Source organism: Notamacropus eugenii, chromosome 6 (assembly GCF_028372415.1).
Source record: "Notamacropus eugenii isolate mMacEug1 chromosome 6, mMacEug1.pri_v2, whole genome shotgun sequence".
Lineage (NCBI taxonomy): Eukaryota > Metazoa > Chordata > Mammalia > Diprotodontia > Macropodidae > Notamacropus > Notamacropus eugenii.
In genome coordinates this window covers 255,419,958-255,439,355 of record NC_092877.1, presented here as the reverse complement: position 1 = coordinate 255,439,355, position 19,398 = coordinate 255,419,958, and positions in this window count along the sequence as shown.

Sequence of the window (19,398 nt, the reverse complement as noted above, 5' to 3'; positions counted from 1 at the left end):
ATTTTCAGTTCCGGCTATGAAGCAATGTGTATATGTGTATATGTGTGTGTATGTGTGTGTGTGTGCGTGCGTGCAGAGAAACATATGTATTTTCATACTGACAAATGCATATGAATATATATATACAATATATGTGTATATATAATACATACATGATGAATTCATTATTAAAATTGTTTACTATATTTCTCTCCTCATATATATGCACATTACATATACATACATGTATTAAATGTGTTTGTGCATATGTACATGTATATACATATATCCAGAAAAAAAAAGAAAATACATTAAAAAAGCAATGAAAAATCTATTGAAGTTGCACCTGATCTAGCTCTTGTGTATAAAGATAAACCCAAGACTATTAAATGATCAATATGAAAATTTCTTTTCATATAAGAATTTTTATTTTTCATATTTCTTTCAATAAGACTTCTTATCATCAGTGATTGAACATGAGATAATCAATGGGACCTAGGTTCTAAGCTTGAGTCATGCACTTAATAATCATTTAATCCTGAGCAAGTTACTTTCACATCTCTGTGTCAGTTTGTTCAGCTGCGCAATGGAAGTACACAATAGCTTTAATATCTCTGTTAGCAATAGCTCTATGATAATATGATATTTTTGTAGACATGAGTTTATTTTTCTGCCTCCTCTTAGTTGTACAAAAGCAATGTGAAAACTCTAAGCCCCTTGGAGGCATTTAATTTTTTTTTCATTTTCCATTTTTTTATACTTCTCACCCATTGCAGAGCCTTATAATTTATAGGAACCTTAACTAATGGTTGTTGAAATAGTGCAATTTATATGAAAACAAAATCTGGAAGCATTGCATAAGAATGAGCATTACTCTTTTTGTCACAGTACAGCAACACAAAAGGAAGATTGCCATAGTCTAAATATGAAATAATTCATAAAATAGTCAGTCTAAAAGTAGAAGAGGATGATAAAGATATTAACTTTTCATAAACAATTTTTTAGCTATGAGCAAGAAAATTAAAAAAATACTGTTGTATGGAATATTTTTTTCATTTGCATCATGAATAGAAATAAACCCTAGAAAATTACTACGGCTGATGACAACAGCAGAAAAAAAGATAAATTAAAATTGTGGATGTTTGATTAGGACACAAGGGATTTGGCTATCAGCATAATGAAGTAGTGGAATTCACTTTCAATGGAGATGTTAAAAAATCCTTCCCTTCAAGAATATAATAAAGAACTATCTGTCTAATACACATACACATTCTATTTCATAAAAACAATGAGCTGAACCAGTTAATTCTCAAAAACTTTTGAACATTATTATTACTAGTAGTAATAATATTAATAATCAGGAAAGAAGACTTTTTCAAGGGAATAAGAAAAGAGAAAGAGAAAAGCAGGAAAGATGTGGTATAGTATAATAACTATTGGACTGAGAGAGAGGAAATTGTGTTTCTACTATAAACCTAGTCACCAATTCACAGAGTAAGTTTGAGTCAGAAGCTTTATCTCTTTAGTTTATATCTTTTTGTCAATATAATAATAGTGCTTAGATTTAAGTCATTTCCAGATCCTTTCCAGACCTAAGAATTGTCTCCCTCTTTTTTACTGAGAGGGATGAATTGGTGGTGAGTTCACTTAACCTCTGAGTATCAGTTTCTTCATGTGTAATGTGGAGAAAAATTTTACTAGCTACCTCGTGGTTGTTGTGAGAAAAGTAATTTATAAAGTGCAAAGTTGCTGAAAAGTTTTCTGACAGAGTATAACTCTCATGTATCTTTAAACATCAACAACACTGAAAGTATACATGTATATATATATGTATGTATACATATATATATATGAGGATCTTTTTAACATAATAACAAATATGCAATTAGAAAATGAACTAGAATTGCTATCAATGGGACTCCCCCCAATATAAACAAGGCTAAATAAAGTGTGATTCCATTCCCTATTACAATGAAAAAATAATTATAAAAAAACTATAAAGCAGGAAAATGAAATTAAAGGAATAAACATTACCAAAAAAAGGTGACATATGGTTTCCCTATTTGCAAGTGACATGATGGGTTGCCTAGGAAACTCCCCAAAATTAGTAAAGAAATTAATAGAAATGATTAATAGCTTCAGTAAAGTAGCAGAATACAAAATTAAACCACAAAATTATTAGCATTTCTATGTAGTATTAAAAAAAATCTATGAGGTAAATTAATAAAAGAAATCCCATTCTAACAATATCTCAACAAGATACATTTAAAACATATATGAACACCACAACAAAGCATAATTTACAGAAATAAAGAGGTTATCTGTCAGGACTGGTGAAAGATAGTGGAAAGACTTAGAACATTTCTTTCCTGAGACACTAAAATTTTAATTGTAAAGGAGAAAGACTGAAGAGAAATTTCCTAATAGAAATGAATCTAAATCTCTTGCAAAGAAACATTAAGGCAATTGAGAGATTCATTTATCCTGAGAGAACTGGATTATGGGTATTTAGACATGAAGAACAAACAAATATTAATAATCAGAGGCATTCTGTCTATGATGTTAAAATGCAGTCTTTTCTTCAAATGTTTTAACTATCTTTGGAATTTTTGTTACATGGTTAATAAGTTGCGTGGTAAATTAACGTTGATATTTATTTTAGCCTATGAGACAATAGGATTTTGAGAAAGACAAAAGAGAAAAGATGAGGAGATGAGATTTTTATGGTTTACTTTACAAGCTAGAGTGGGGACTCCCAATTAATTTATTAGCAATAGAGATTGTGCATTTATATTAATTTATGAGGAAGTAACAAAACATTTCTATGAATTGCCTTAGAATCTAGTTTGACAAATAGTAAAGTAAGAGTCGAGTTGAAAGCTGAAGGGGAAGTACTTAGTTTGGTTGTCAGCTAGAGTAACATACTCATTACACAGCCCGTTTGACCACTTACTGCATGTGGGGATTTATATAGTGTTACTTTTAATCTCAACTTAAATAATATGAAATAAAATAGACATTTCCCTAAATATAGTGGAAGAGAAAGAGAATTATATATAAAACTGAATATCTCTAAGATAAAGCTTTCTTTTTCTTTAGCATTAATAATAAATTCAACAATCTACATGGTGTTTCAACCTATGCATGTTTGATACCATGTCAGAGAAGAGCCTCTAGGGTAGGATATTTCTCCTCTGAATCAACTGTCTTTCACAGTCAATAAATAACATGTACCACACAGCCCAATGATAAAGATGCTGCCAGATATCGAATATTATCTGTTTAAACTCTCTTGTTTCTTTTTTATATTTTCTTTATGGATATATTGAGTATGTCTGCAGATCATTGTCAATTTGTACAGAGGAGTTAAATGTATGAGTTGATAGTCACATACATTTTCTTGATCATTTTTGTTTCTTGAGTAATAAGGTCCAATTTCCACCCAAGTTTTTGTCTTCATTCCGATGTCTTTAAAAATATTCCCCTCAAAGTCATGTGGCATCTAGCACAGACTTTTGTATGCACTTTGTATACAGTTCAGGTGCCCTTACCACTTCAAGTCCTTCTTGGAACATATTGGAGACTTTGAAATTACCCTCCAAAAGTGGTATCTTAGCTATCACTATTGGGGAAAAGATCTTATTATACAAATTACAAGTATTTTCTGATGTCTCTTTGTTGCCCTCTGTCCAGTTTTCACCCTACAATGTATTCTGGATGACTTTACTTAATTGGACCTCTTGCCCAGTATTCTAAAACATTTTATTACATTGTTTTTTGTAAGTTAATAATGCTGATAATATTCTACCATATTCCTCACTAGTATTTTATAAACAAATTTATATTCTAAACTAGTGATGCCCTTAGATGCCACATCTGCTAAACAAATGTTTTCTGTCTGAGGTGATTTCTAGGTTTTATTTTTCTCCTTGTTTTGGTCATGGATTTATGCTACTTAAACTTCCTTAGAAAGTGATCATCCATATCTGTGCTTACTCTTTTATGTATTTCCCATTTATACCATCAATAAATTTTTTAAATGAATCAATATGGAGCTATTTTCACTTCATGCTGTTTTACTTCATTTACTTTGGGGGTTTTAATTTTGTATTGATATCACTCTTTTTTGTTTAACAAGTCAATGGATAAATAACATGACGTTTTCCAATCCTGACATATGTCTACCCTATTACCTAGTAATTTCCTGATCAGTAGAATGTAGTCAGTTTTATATTTTGTAGTGTTTTTTGGTAATCACCATAGCTAGCATCTTTTTACTCTCCACTTGGATATAGTATTCATGACAGATAAATGTGAACCTTCTGAAAATTCATAAGTTTCTGATCTGTTTTTTCTTTCCCTTTAGCTAGGTTATATACACACCCACACGCATGAACACACATACATGCCCATGAACATGCACACACTGACATGTCCATATGCACACATATACATATATAATGAAAACAGAAAGCAGGTTCATATGTGATTGAACACACATATACAATATATACATGTGTATATGTATATGCAATTGAAACTCATATGCATATATACTTTTCAATATATTTTAGGATATATAATACAACATATTTATATGGATTACACAATACATTTATGTCTGTATACATTATATATGTACATACATGTATATGCACATGTGTGTTTATGTGTGTATGTGTGTGTTTATGCTTATATATTAGCAATAATCCTCTACCCAACTTATATTCATATATTAGCAGCAATCCTCTATCCCAACAATAATTCCAATTTGATATTATCAGATATTAAACAATGTAAATGTTGATTGGGTTTGGAGAATCATCAGTTTTCTTCTGCCTCCTCATCCTCTTCAACAGATGTTGAATGGCAATGATTTCCATAGTGATTTATTTGTAAAATGATCATGATGAGGTGTTTCCATAAGATTAACAAATGTGAATACCTGACTTTTGATGAAAGGGAAAAACAAGCAAAACAACAATGAAGTTATACTGTGGGAAAAAAACCCTGTTTCTGTAGTCAGAAACTACAGAATTTAAAGTTTCCATCTGAGACCTCTTGAATGTGTGACCTTGATCAAGTCACTTCACCACCACAGACCTCATTTAATTATTTGTAACATCAAGGAATTGGAATACAAAAACTTTGAAGTTTTTTCTATCCAAAGCCATTTGCCTCTTCCAAGATAAGCTGTAACCACCCCTCCTTTGAGTTGTACCTTTCTTTTTCCTTCTGGCTTAATTCATATTGGCAATATTAAGATTAATACTATTTATTCCTTCTAGGATTGTGATCCACACATTTATGTTACCAGCAGCTGGGTTAACTGTGTTTATTATTTGTGTACGTTGATCAATTTTATGAAGCATTCTCAGAATTATCATTCCTGGTTGTAGTAAATTATGTGGTAAACTTTGGACCTTCCTCTTCTGGGGCCTTCTACTTATTCATATTGTGCATATCACCATATTTGTATATTATATTATACAAAATATTATAATAAAATAATTATATAAAATATTATAATAATTTCAAAAGATACAGAGTTTCATTGATGTGAATATTACTTTTGCAAATTTCAACCCTTCCACATTTTAAAAGAGGGTTAAATGAATTTCTGTGGCCAAAAGTTGTCTCCTGGTTATCAATTTTCTGGTGACTGAAATTTTTTTCTAAAATTAACTGAATTATTATCAGAAAAAAATGTCTTGCCAAGTCAGACTGGAAAATCTTTCAGCTTTGGAAGAATTGCCAGGGATTTGCCAGGAATTGTTTTTCCCATTGTCATGGAACCTAGAGTTCCTTCCCCACCTTATTAAAGCATCTGAGCAAGACTTATGCAAATGTGCATACATGTCGGTGTATAAACACATATAGACATTTATGTGCATGGCCATATATATGCATACGCATGTCTATAAACATCGATGTGCATATGTATGTATAACATGTGTACACATGTGCATTATATGCATGTGTTTACACACATGTATATATGTGCATATGATATTCATTTTTACATGTACATACATATACACATATGTATTTGTTCATTGTGTGTAAATACACATACCCAAATTGTGTACATGGACATTTTAATAAATGCATATGTTTGTACAGGTATCGTTTCCTTCCTGTTATTTACAGATACACATGGGTGACTTTTTGCCCTTTCTTTTATCTCTTTGACTTATGCACCAAATATTTCTGGATCAAAACTTAGTTCCATTTTATGGGTTTGAGTGATATAATTCCAACTTACTTTACATAATCACTAGACCAACTCACAACTACACCAATAATGTATCAGTTTTGTCTTTTCTGCAGATGCTTCGGTTGAAATTATATAGTCATCATTTTTTCTTTTTTTCATCATTGATGGCCAAGAGTTGTAGCCTTAGAACTACATTAATTTGTGTTTCTCTAATTACTAGTGATTTGTTGCATTTTTTCCCCATAGTATAATGGGTTAGGGAACTCATACTTGATTTCATTTTCTTAATTGGAGTCCTTTTTAACACTAAAAGGGTCATAATTTGAGCATACAATGAGGAACCAAGTTGTATCAATTGAGACAGTAGTGTGTTTTTGTTTTAAACATAAATCAAAGCATTTTTAGATAGTAGGATGCTAAATAAAAATAAAAGTATACTATACCTTCTAATATTATAATTTTATTGGGATATTTATGAGTGATTTGTCACCTCTGGGTCACAATTAAATTCTGATGACACAAAAGAAAAGTTTTGATAGGAGTAAAACTGGGAGTTGTTTGAAGAGATTAATGTGCCTGGGAAGAGCATTTGTGAAATAACTTGAATTTTAAACAGATACCTAAAGAATATGGAAATCAAATAAAGTAATGACATAGATGCAAAAGTATGTCAAAAATACAGCAAGAAATACTGAGTGCTAAAATTCAGAACAGCTGAGGTTGATGACAATAATTAAGGAAAACGTGAGGTTTTGGTTTGTTTGTTTTAAAACTATATTGGGGTAAAGTGAAATATCAAGAGAGTCATACAACTCGTACTCTAGGCCTCACACTCTGGGAGGATTGATACTGAAATTTCACATTTTGATTGAGAAAAACTACAGTTCCCATTCTCTCATGTGCTAATTAGGGGCTAACCTCAAATCAAAGATCACTGGTCCTTCTACTATATCTTGTTTGCTCTATATAATGAAAAGATTTATTTCATTTTGACTTAAAGTGTTCCAAAGATATTGCCCAAATCTTCTATGGAAATTTCACAGAGATATAGGCACTGTGGAGCAAGGACGGAGAAAGACCTTTAAAACAAGGCATGCAATAGATTAAAGGTGAGAGAACCTCAAAACATACTTTCTTTTACTCTAGTTTTTTTGTGTGTTTTTTTCTCTTGAGAGTGTACATGTGAATCCCGGATTGAAGCGATAAAGTAAATTTAATTCTCTTATAGAATATTTTTTTATTTAAAGGAAGATCAATCAATATGCATGTATTATGCTCCTAATTTGCATCAAGCACTGAATAAAAAAGTTGGGTTACAAAGGAAGGCAAAAGCAGTTCTTGACTTCAAGGAGTTCACTTTCTAATCAGGGAGACTACATACAAGTGACCATGTACAATATGTGCAACACAACAAGCACAATACATATAGGATAAAATGTCGAAGTATTCTCATGGAGCAGACCCTAGCATTAAGGGAGATAGGAAAAAGGCCCTTGTAGAAAGTAGGATTTTATTTTTTACAGGAATCTGAAAGGAGAGTAAGTATGCCAGACATGGGGGACAGATAGGTAAATGCAGGGAAGCAGGAGTTGGAGTGTTTTGTGCAAGAAAGAGCAAAGAGGCCTGTATTACTGGATCATGGAGCTTGTGGAGAGGGAGACAGTGTTAGAAGACTGGAATGGTATGAAGGGGGTAGTGAATCGTTTAAAATCTAGAAGCTTTTATATTTGATCCTGGAGATAATAGGGCGCCACTGGCATTTCCTGAATTGAGAAATAGAGAGTTAGATATTGACATTTGGAAGATCACTTTGATAGCTAAGTAGAGGAGAGATAGACTTGAGTGAGAAGAATTTTTTACAGGTAAACCAACCAGCATCTATTCTAGTAGTCCAGGATTAAGATTCTGAAAGCTTGTACAAGGGTTGTGGCAATGTCAGAGGAGAAAAGAGGATATGAATGAGAGATATTGAAATGTAAAATTGTTAATTTTAGCAACAGATTGTGGGAGATGTGGGTGTGTGATGGTAAGAGAGTGTGAAAATCAGTTATGATAACTAGGTTATAATTTTGGGTGGCAAGAAGGATGAGGTTCCCTCAATAATAACAGAAATATCCTAGTTATTGCTAGATTTTATACTAAAATAAAAGGACTGAAGTGAAATCTCATAATTTGTAAGTATCTATCTATGTTGACAGATTTATTTCTTCTATACTAGGATACGACAAAATAAAAAGCACAAAGAGCAACTGTTATTAAATTGGGACTTTTCTTATTTTAAAGACAACATTTTTGAAATACAAGTTTTGGCAGTGATGCTTGTCTAAAGACAATTCTTTTCCATGACTGTGGTAAATCTGAAACAATGGAGAAAGAGACAAGGTCACAGAGGTTAATCCCATAAGAATGTGCTTTATAGTATGCTAAATCTCAACAATTTTTTTTAATAGCATGTGCATTTTTGATAGAAGAGACGAAAATATAGTTCTTCTTAAAGATAATTGACAGTCAAAAGCATTGTCACTGTGATCATCTTTACTTAATGCCTAATGCAAGGAAATACAATTTTATAAATCTAATTTGAGAGTCTGTTAATCCAGGCTATTGTCAACAACATTCATTTGTTTGTTTGAGCTAACCTAATGTAATTCCTTTAAAGCTAATAGTAGTTTTACTGGCAGAATGCATGTTTAAGTTTCACGTTTGTGACCTAAGATTCCAGGTTACAATTTCTTATAAAATTTTAATGAACACAGAATGTTTTATTTTTTTAAGGAAGGAAATACAAATAGTACCACCTTAATGGAGAGTTTTATCTTTCTTCTGGGAATTAGCTCTTGATCAGTATTTAGCCATGAAATTTGTATCATATAAAGTATGGTTTAAGGGTAAAAAAAGCAACTACATATACATTTGATAATCGATCATTAAACCATTTATTTAATACACTTTATTTCAAAAAGTAAATTTCCAGATTAATTTAAATAACTATTAATCTGTGGAGCATTTATAAGTGTTGGGAAGATCAAGGATATAGCTATCTCTAAGTGTACTTGGGATGAGTAGAGGAGTAAGTTATAAGAAATAAGTAAATCAAGGAGCTAGTAAGTTATGACATTTGAGGACACATCAATATGTATGTTGAATTTCCCTGGAATAAGGGTAGGAAATGGTTAGAAGAGAAAAACTATGAGCTAGCCATTTAACTCATTATGGAGAGAGAGTGTACTAGGAGTCAGTGGATAACATGTATGATGTTCTTTGTTGGGAAATAAATATTGATTGTACATGCCTCAAAGGATTAAAGGTTACTGATATTACTGATAGAGGGAGAGTCTGGAAGTGACAATGGAAAGCAAGGAGCATTCTGACTCCCCCACCATTGGTATTCAGATGTGCAAATGAACATGCAATCATGCTGAAAAGGGTGGCTAGGGATGTTGTGTCATCAGGAGACAGCAACTGAGATCAAGAAGAGGGAAAAAGTTGGAAAGGAAATGTTTTAAGATCAAAGTGTGTGTGTGTGTGTGTTGTTTATAGAGAGTACAGTGGAAAGACTGGGTGTATCTGGACTGGGAAGTTAGGAATTTGGGCTAAGTGCAGTGACAATAACAGAACAGTTAGTTATAATGAGGAATTGATTTTATACAATGACAGTTAGAGTTCAGAATCAATGCACAGGGAGAGTATTATGGGCTGGGCTATTGTTCCACCATGTCTAGGGATTTTGCTAAATTCTCTTTTTCATTGGTGATTTTGGTTCATTTTTCTGTATTGTCTAATGTGTTTTCAATGTGATATGGCTACTTAAAAACACATTTTCTCATTGTGCTTTTAAGATTTGCTAGTGCTTTAACTGATTATAAGCTAAGCTCATGGCCAGCCTTTGTCATGGACTTTTTGTCTTTTAGACTATTTATTATATTCTAAGAAGTTGTCTCTGGTTTCCCTTTTCCCTGTTCTGGTACTTTTACTTCTACAGAGACCATGAAAGCTGGGTATACTCCACCTTCTCTATTTGAGAGTTGGTGGGTCCTAGCTGTTCAAATCTGAAGTAAACTTTGTAGGGAAAGGACTGATCCTAACTAGCATTCCATTTTTTTGTTGTTGTAGGCATAAAGTTCATGAATTTTTAGAGTATTTTTGAATATTCCTTGTAGAAATTATGTATAAACCTATGTGCCTGTTTTCATACAATCCTTATAACAATGACAAAAACTTAAATCCAAGGTGTCTTTGTTGAAAATATGAGAAGAGATCAGTAAATCTTCAAAATTATTTTTTTTACAAGAGGTCACATTTCACATTCTTATAAGCAAATAAGTGGTTTCCCCTCTGACCCACTTTGTTTTCCTGATTCTTCATACAGATGACTACAGACACACCTACCTCATCTCCCTACATAATTCATCTTTCCCCCACACATACACCTGCAATTCTTTCCCTGGTGTAACTGGGCAGAAGCAATGGTATTGTCTGGATTACTAACATGAATGGGATGGACAAGAAGGCTACTAAGGCTTCATCACTTTCAAATTTGATAATTCCCTGACTTTTTTCCCTCTGTTGGCATATGAGTAGTGGAATTCAGATTGAGCAAATGCTGCAGGAAGTAGCAGTTGCATACCGCAGGACCTGACACATGAGACTGTGAAGTAGGATGTGGTTAGGGATAGCAAGTGGGAAATTTAAGCATCTACTCTGTTCATTATTATTTCATGAATTGTTTACCTTGTGTAGCATTTTAATTTTTTTCTTATAGATTTGACTTTAATTATTCTAGATTTATAGCAGATTTTCTTTTATAAAAATTTGTTATGTTAAGTTGGTAAATGAAAGGTGACTCTTCTACCATCTTTCTGACCTTATAATTTGTTAATATGTATTTTATACATAGTCTTCTAAAGTGCACCCATATTTGTTGCCTAACCCAAAGTAGTGATGACTGTAATGTAATACACAGTTAAGATATGTCAGCTCCTAAAAGACCACAAAGGAAAATATTAAAAGTACCTAGTTAGCAATTCTTTCCCATTCTGGAAAAACTCCTCGTTTGATCAAGTCTGAAACTAAGGCAAAGAGATATTACTGGCAAGGGACATTCACATGGGATTTAAAGTTACAAAAAGAAAAATCTTGGAAGTGATTTCTAGGTACAATAAAGTTGTGGGTATGATACTGGAGGATTGAGAAATAGTGACAGTATTCTCATTCACTTCTTCAATTAAAACATGGCATTCAAGAAGCAAACAGTAGATAAGACCTTAGGATCATAATCAATCCACGGAAGGAAACTTGGATGGTTAGAACCCTTTCATTTTACACTTGAGGGAAATGAACCACAAAAGGGCTAAGTTACTTACTAAATTTTAACCATCTACTCAATAGCTAGGCAATGTTTGTAAACAAGATTTAGAGATTCTAAGGGGAGGGTTTTACCTACTATACCACGGGAGCAGTTGCATAAATACAGGATATTGAAAACCACTGATTGATATACTTCCTTTGTTTCTGATACCACCATGAGGGATTTTTTGCATGAGACTGAGCTCCATCATAAGAGTATACAGAAGAAAGTATTTGCCAAGAGACTTGCCAATCTATCAAGGGTGTTTCATCAAAAATGGAAGTGGAAGGAGAGAAGTTCCCTCATAAAACTTTCAATTCCAGAACTTAGTATAGTGATGTGCAAAAATAGGTGTTTAATAAACATTCATTGTTTGATTGGTTGTTTGAATTCCAATAATGAAGATAATAACAGGCAAGAAATATAAAGGAACCTAAGAAAGGAAGTGGTATCCAGAAATTAATAGTCACAAATAATCAAGAGGGAAACAAAATGTGTTGTGTCTCAGAAACATTGTGAAAGATGATAAGAGCCTTTGTATTTATTTTTGTTGGGAAAAATGTTTGTAATTTTGAGAATTAATAGAGGCAAAAAAGATTCACTTGATTCAATTTTGCTTCCATCTTTCCTGGCAAATACAAAGCATAACTTCTAGCACAGAAGGATAGAACAAGAGAGAAATAGAAAGAAGGGTAATGAAGCCAAAGATGAGCAAGGAGATATTATGATGATACCTAGCTGATATAATTAGTTTGCAGGCATTGTTCTCGATAAATCATACTTTGAAGTGTTGAGAGAACTTAAAGCTATAAGAGTGGAGATCATATTCTTTGAGTAACAGGTACATGGTGGTAAATGTTTAATTATTGGCTCTCTGGGGTGGTGGTGGAAAGAAAATATATGTGTGATATAATTTTAAGTTTAGTTTGCATTATTAGTATTTTGTCCATTATTTTCTGAGGACTACACAACCAAAAAAACCATAAATCAATCCTTGATTCACAGTGTTTGCTGATTTCTGAAGTGTAAGTGTTCCCAATTGAAACTTGAACAGTTGGTTCTCCTGAGATTTGGAGATAACTCAGGCTTATGTCTGTAGGAAGCAGCACAGGGGCTGGAAGACTAGACATAGATAAATTTCTTAATTCTCAAAAGTGGAATGAAAGTAATTTTTCAAAGTGGAACATAATTTCATATAAACTCCCAATAAAATTATGGGGTGAATTATGAAATAGGCTTTTTGGTATTGTTTTTTCTTATTTTTTTACTTAATTTATTTTTGCTTTTCAACATTCATTTCCACATTTTATGTTCCAAATTTTTTCCCCATCTCTCCTCTCCCCCCACCCCAAGACAAGATGCATTCTGATGACCTCTCCCCCAATCTGTTCTCCCTTCCATCACACTCCTTCCTTCTCTTATCCTCATCTCCTCTATTTTCTTGGAGGGCAAGATAGATTTCTATATTCCATTACCTATATATCTTATTTCCCAGTTGTAAGTAAAAACAATTTTAAACGTTCATTTTTAAAACTTTGAGTCCCAACTTCTCTCCCTTCCTCCCTTCCCACCCATCCCCAGTGAGAAGGCAAACAATTCAATATATGTTATACATGTGCATTTATGCAAAAGACTTCCATAAAAGTCATATTGTGAAAGACTATATTTCCCGTCATCCTATCCTGCCACCTATTTTCTCTTTATTATTTTCTTTTGACCCTCTCCGTTCTTCCATTTGCCTTCCCTTCTATCATCCCCCTGTCCCACTTACCCTTCTTCCCTAATTTCCTGTATTGTAGGATAGATTGTCACAGCAAATTTATTGTGCATGTTATTCCCTCCTTAAGGCAAATGTGATGAGAGTAAGTTTCACTTTTTCCCCTCTCACTTCCACTCTTCCCCTCCATTGAAAAAGCTTTTTCTTGCCTCTTTTATGTGAGAGATAATTTGCCCCATTCTATTTCTCCCTTTCTCCTCCCAGTATATTCCTCTCTTCTTAATTGTGTCTTTCTGGCTGCTTGCAATATTATCTCCTTGATCTGGGAACTCTGGAATTTGGCTACAATATTCCTTTTGGGATTTTTTTCAGGAGGCAATCAGTGGATTCTTTCAATATTTATTTTACCCTCCAATTCTAGAATATCAGGACAGTTTTCCTTGATAATTTCTTGAAAGATGATGTCTAGGATATCTTTTTTCAATCATGGCTTTCAGGTAGTCTCATAACTTTTAAATTGTCTCTTCTGGATCTATTTTCCAGGTCAGTTGTTTTTCCACTGAGATATTTCACATTGTCTGCTATTTTTTTCATTCTTTTGGTTTTGTTCTTTAGTTTCTTGATTTTTCATAAAGTCATTAGCTTCAATCTGCTCCATTCTAATATTTAAGGAATTATTTTCTTCAGTGAGCTTTTGGATTTCCTTTACCTTCTGGCCAGTTCTGCTTTTTAGGGCATTATTCTCCTCATCGACTTTTCGGATATCTTTTGTCCTTTGGTTTAGTCTATTTGCTATTTTTTAAAGTGTTATTTTCTTCAACATATTTTTTGGTCTCCTTTAGCAAGCAGTTGACTCTTTTTTCGTGATTTTCTTGCATCACTCTCATTTCTCTTCCCAATCTTTGCTCTACTTCTCTTACTTGATTTTCAAAATCCTTTTTGAGTTCTTCCATGGTCTGAGAGCAGTTCATATTTTTCTTGGAGGCTTTGGATGAAGGAACTTTGAGTTTGTTGTGTTCTGTTTGCATGTTTTGATCTTCTTTGTCATCAAAATATAATTGTATAATCTGATTCTTTTTCCGATTTTTTTCTCATTACCCCAGCCATTTGCTTGACTTTTGTGGTCTTTGTCAAAGTGGTTCTCTGCTTCCAGTGGGAGTGAGGGGGTGTACTGACAGCCACTTTATACCACACAATCCTTGGGCCTAGAGTTTCAGAAACAGTGAATGCAGCTGCCAGTCCTCTTGACGCTGCTGTGGCTGCCACAGGTTCCTCTGTCTATGTCCCCTTCTGCTGCCCAGGGGCTACAGCCTGATCACTCCACCCTCTCACACCTGTCCCACAGGTTTTTTCACTGACCTTCCAATTTGTCCTCAGTATTTTGGGGTTGTGGAGTCTGAAACTGCCACAGGTGCCCAAGATTCAGTTCCCCCAAGGCCTGATCAGGTCCTGTCTATGCTGCCCCAGCCTACACTGGACTGCTCTCTGTTCCCAGTGGGACATGATAAATGCTTCTGTACAGCCTTCTAGCCTGTCTTTGCTTGGAGATTTGCTTCACTCTGTCATTCTGTGGGTTCTGCAGCTCCAGGATTTGTTTAGAGCCATTTTTACAGGTAGTTGTCTGGGCTTATGGGAAGCCCTCTACAAGGTCATTGCTGTTACTCCACCATTTTATCTCTGCTCCTCCCTTTTTTAGTAAAGTTTAGGAAAGAGAAACAATTATCTTTTTTTATTTAACTTTTAACATTCATTTTCACAAAATTTTGGGTTCCAAATTTTCTCCCCATTTCTCCCCTCCCCCCACCCCAAAACACCAAGCGTTCTAATTGCCCTTATCACCAATCTGCCCTCTCTTCTAAAATCCCTCCCTTCCCTTGTCCCCATCTTCTCTTTTGTCCTGTAGGGCCAGATAATTTTCTATACCCCATTTCCTGTATTTCTTATTTCCTAGTAGCAAGAACAATACTGGACAGTTGTTCCTAAAACTTTGACTTCCAACTTCTCTTCATCCCTCCCTCCCCACTCATTCCCTTTGGGAAGGCAAGCAGTTCAATAAAGGCCATATCTGTGTAGTTTTCCAAATGACTTCCATGATAGTCATGTTGTGTGAGACTAACTATATTTCCCTCCATCCCGTCCTGCCCCCCATTGCTTCTATTCTCTCTTTTGATCCTGTCCCTCCCAAAGAGTATTGATGTCAAATTGCTCCCTCCTCCCACTGCCCTCCCTTCCATCTTCCCCCCCCCCCTGCTTATCCCCTTCTCTCCCACTTTCCTGTATTGTAAGATAGGTTTTCATACCAAAATGAGTGTGCATTTTATTCCTTCCTTTAGTCGAATATGATGAGAGTAAACTTCATGTTTTTCTCTCACCTCCCCTCTTTTTCCCTCCACTGAAAAGTCTTTCGTTTGCATCTTTTATGAGAGATAATTTGCCCTATTCCATCTCTCCCTTTCTCCTCCCAATATATTTCTCTCTCACTGCTTAATTTCATTTTTTTAAGATATGATCCCATCCTATTCAATTTACTCTGTGCTCTCTGTCTCTCTGTGTGTGTGCGTGTGTGCATGTGTGTGTGTGTAATCCTACCAACTACCCAAATACTAAAAAGTTTCAAGAGTTACAAATATTGTCTTTCCATGTAGGAATGTAAACAGGTCAACTTTAGTAAGTCCCTTATGACTTCTCTTTGCTGTTCACCTTTTCATGCTTCTCTTCATTCTTGTGTTTAAAAGTCAAATTTTCTTTTCAGCTCTGGTCTTTTCATCAAGAATGCTTGAAAGTCCTCTATTTCACTGAAAGACCATTTTTTCCCCTTAAGTATTATACTCAGTTTTGCTGGGTAGGTGATTCTTGGTTTTAGTCCTAGTTCCTTTGACTTCTGGAATATCCTATTCCATGCCCTTCCATCTCTTAATGTAGAAGCTGCTAGATCTTGTGTTTCCTGATTTTATTTCCACAATACTTGAATTGTTTCTTTCTAGCTGCTTGCAATATTTTCTCCTTGACTAGGGAACTCTGGAATTTGGCCACAATGTTCCTAGGAGTTTCTCTTTTGGGATCTCTTTCAGGCGGTGATCTGTGGATTCCTTGAATACTTATTTTGCCCTCTGGTTCTAGAATCTCAGGGCAGTTTTCCTTGATAATTTCATGAAAGATGATGTCTAGGTTCTGTTTCTGATCATGGCTTTCAGGTAGTCCCATAATTTTTAAATTGTCTCTTCTGGATCCATTTTCCAGGTCAGTTGTTTTTCACATTATCTTCCATTTTTTCATTCTTTTGATTTTGTTTTGTGATTTCTTTGTTTCTCATAAAGTCATTAGCCTCCATCTGTTCCATTCTAATTTTTAAAGAACTATTTTCTTTAGTGAGCTTTTGGACCTCCTTTTCTATTTGGCCAGTTCTGCTTTTTAAAGCATTCTTCTCTTCATTGGCTTTTTGAACCTCTTTTGCCAATTGAGTTAGCCTATTTTTCAAAGTGTTATTTTCTTCAGTATTTTTTTTGGGTCTCCTTTAGCAAGGTGTTGACCCACTTTTCATACTTTTCTTGCATCTCTCTCATTTCTCTTCCCTGTTTTTCCTCCACCTCTCTAACTTGATTTTCAAAATCCTTTTTGAGCTCTTCCATGGCCTGAACCCATGGTATATTTATTTTGGATGTTTGGAATACAGAAGCCTTGACTTCTATGTCTTTCCCTGATGGTAAGCATTGTTCTTCCTCATCTAAAAGGAAGGGAGGAGATATCTGTTCACCAAGAAAGTAACCTTCTATGGTCTTATTTTTTTTCCCCTTTTTTGGGCATTTTCCCAACCAGTTACTTGACTCTTGGGTCCTTTTTCAAGAGTAGGGTATACTCTGGGAATCTGTGAGATCTCAGTTCCTCCAAAGTGGCACGATCAAGCGTGTACTGGTCTGGACACAGAAAGGGATTTTTATGTCCAGAATCTTAGCAGTTACCTCTCCACAGCCACCTGGCCTCCAGTTCTGCCAAGTCAGCAGTGGGGGCTGATTTTCAGATAAGCTTGATGGAGAGGGCTGCCATTCACTGTGAGACAAAGACCAGCTTACCCAGGGCTGAGGTAAGACTCAGCTCTTCAGTGCCCCCAGGGGTTTTTGTACTTCAACAACCAGTGGTCTGTACGGGCTGCTGTGCAGCCTCTGTGGCTGCTGCCTGCTGCCAGAGCTATGGGAAGGCTTTTTTCCCTTCCTGTCCAGCTGATAAAACCCCCTCACTGACCTTTGGTGCTTGTGGATTGAAGCATCTGAGGACCTGCTGCTGCGACTGGAGATTCCACCCCCGAGGTGTCCTCCTCCAGAGTCTCATCGCGCCGGGCCCCGCAACCAAGGCTGGGCTGGGCTCTGATCTCTGCTCAGTGTCTGGTGCAACCGATGTTTCCTTAGGCCTTTCAGATCATTGTGGGCTAAAAATCCCCTCCACTCTGTTGTTCTCCACTTCTGCTGCTCCAGAATTTGTTGACAGTCCCTTTCTACAGGTATTTTGTGGACTATGTGGGGAGCCCCTGCACAAGTGTGTCTTTCTAGTCCACCATCTTTGAGAAACAATTATCTTTAAGAATCAGAATGATCTTTAATGACCAGGGGTTATCAGGAAATGTTCATGCTACACATTATTTTCATATATTTTATTTCATCTAGTCAGAACACGGAAATGCTATTAACACAGGTTATCATCATTTTAGCAAAGAAGAATCTCAATAATTATATCCTTCTGAAAAGATAGAAGAAATGCATACTTGTTAATGTTAAGGTATATTAGAAATTGAAAGACTGGTTTGATTAATTCTAAGAGTAATATACAGAGAATCTTCTAGAGCAGGGTGCCACAGATATCTGATGGAAAACATTCTTGTTCATCTATTAGTAATTTGGGTAAAGGTATCACCTCTACCTATTTTATTAGGAACACAGATCTTATTGGAATAAATAATTTGTTGAATTATAGGATCAGAATGCTAATTTAATTCAACAGACTAAAACTATGACGAAAATACAAGAAAAAAATTCAACAAAAATAAATATTGCCTTATAGTTATATAAAGAAGTCTCAAAAAGTTTCCAATTTAATTATGAGTCAATTATTTGACTGAACTAGCAAAAAAGTAACTGACGATATTAAAAGAGCAAAGTAAAGTCTAAACTAACTAACGAGAATGTTTGTCTTGATTGCCACATTTTAAAAAGATAACTAGAAGTGAATCTGTAGAGGTAGCTAGAATGATGAAGGGATTCAAAACCATGTCAAATGAGATATGGCTAATAATTAGGAGTGTTTAGCATGGAGAATAGAAAACTTAGAGGAAAACAGTGACTTCTGAATTTAAAGGAATTGTATGTGTAAGAGGGATTAAACTCATTTTGAGTAATTCTAGTTAGCAAATAGAACAAAATCCAGTAGGTAGAATACAGTGGATTTTGGTTTAATAGAAAAATGCCCATCTTAAAATTAGTTTTATAAGTAAGGAATAAGTATAAGATACCTGACACTGATAATGTTCTAGCCTAGATTAGCTATAAGATGTAAAAGAGATGCTTTCATTGTAATCATTCCCATTTACATTACTCTTTAAGGTTTATAAAGCTTTAGCTTCTAGGGGGACCATCCAACTCTGGAATTCTATTGTTTTAGAAAGAATGTAAATGAGCAAACAAAAACAGAGCTGGGAGGTGGGGAAGCACAGAAGAGGAAAGGGATAGGAAAAACAGAAGAAAAGCAATTTCCTATGATAATTTTTTCCTATAGAAAGTTAATATTATGACAATCCACTTTACTATGTATGTCCCAGCATATCTTACAATAAAAATGGAGTAGTATAAATAGTTTTAGAAGGAATTTATTCCACATTGTTCAGTGATACTTCTAGTTTAAGGCTTTATATGGGATAATTCTTAGTATTTTCCAGTTACTCTAAATAGATATGAATAGATTAAATGAAATAACTTGGTTGGACTTTCACTGAATGTCTTGGGGTTTTTTGTTTTTTTGTTTTTGGCAAGTGTTCAAGAGAGAAAAAAAAGAGGCCATTGCCAGAGTAGATATGAATACTAAATTCAACATTTGATGAGGTTTTGAGTGGTGTTACAATTAATTCACGTAAAACCACTATCTATATAATGA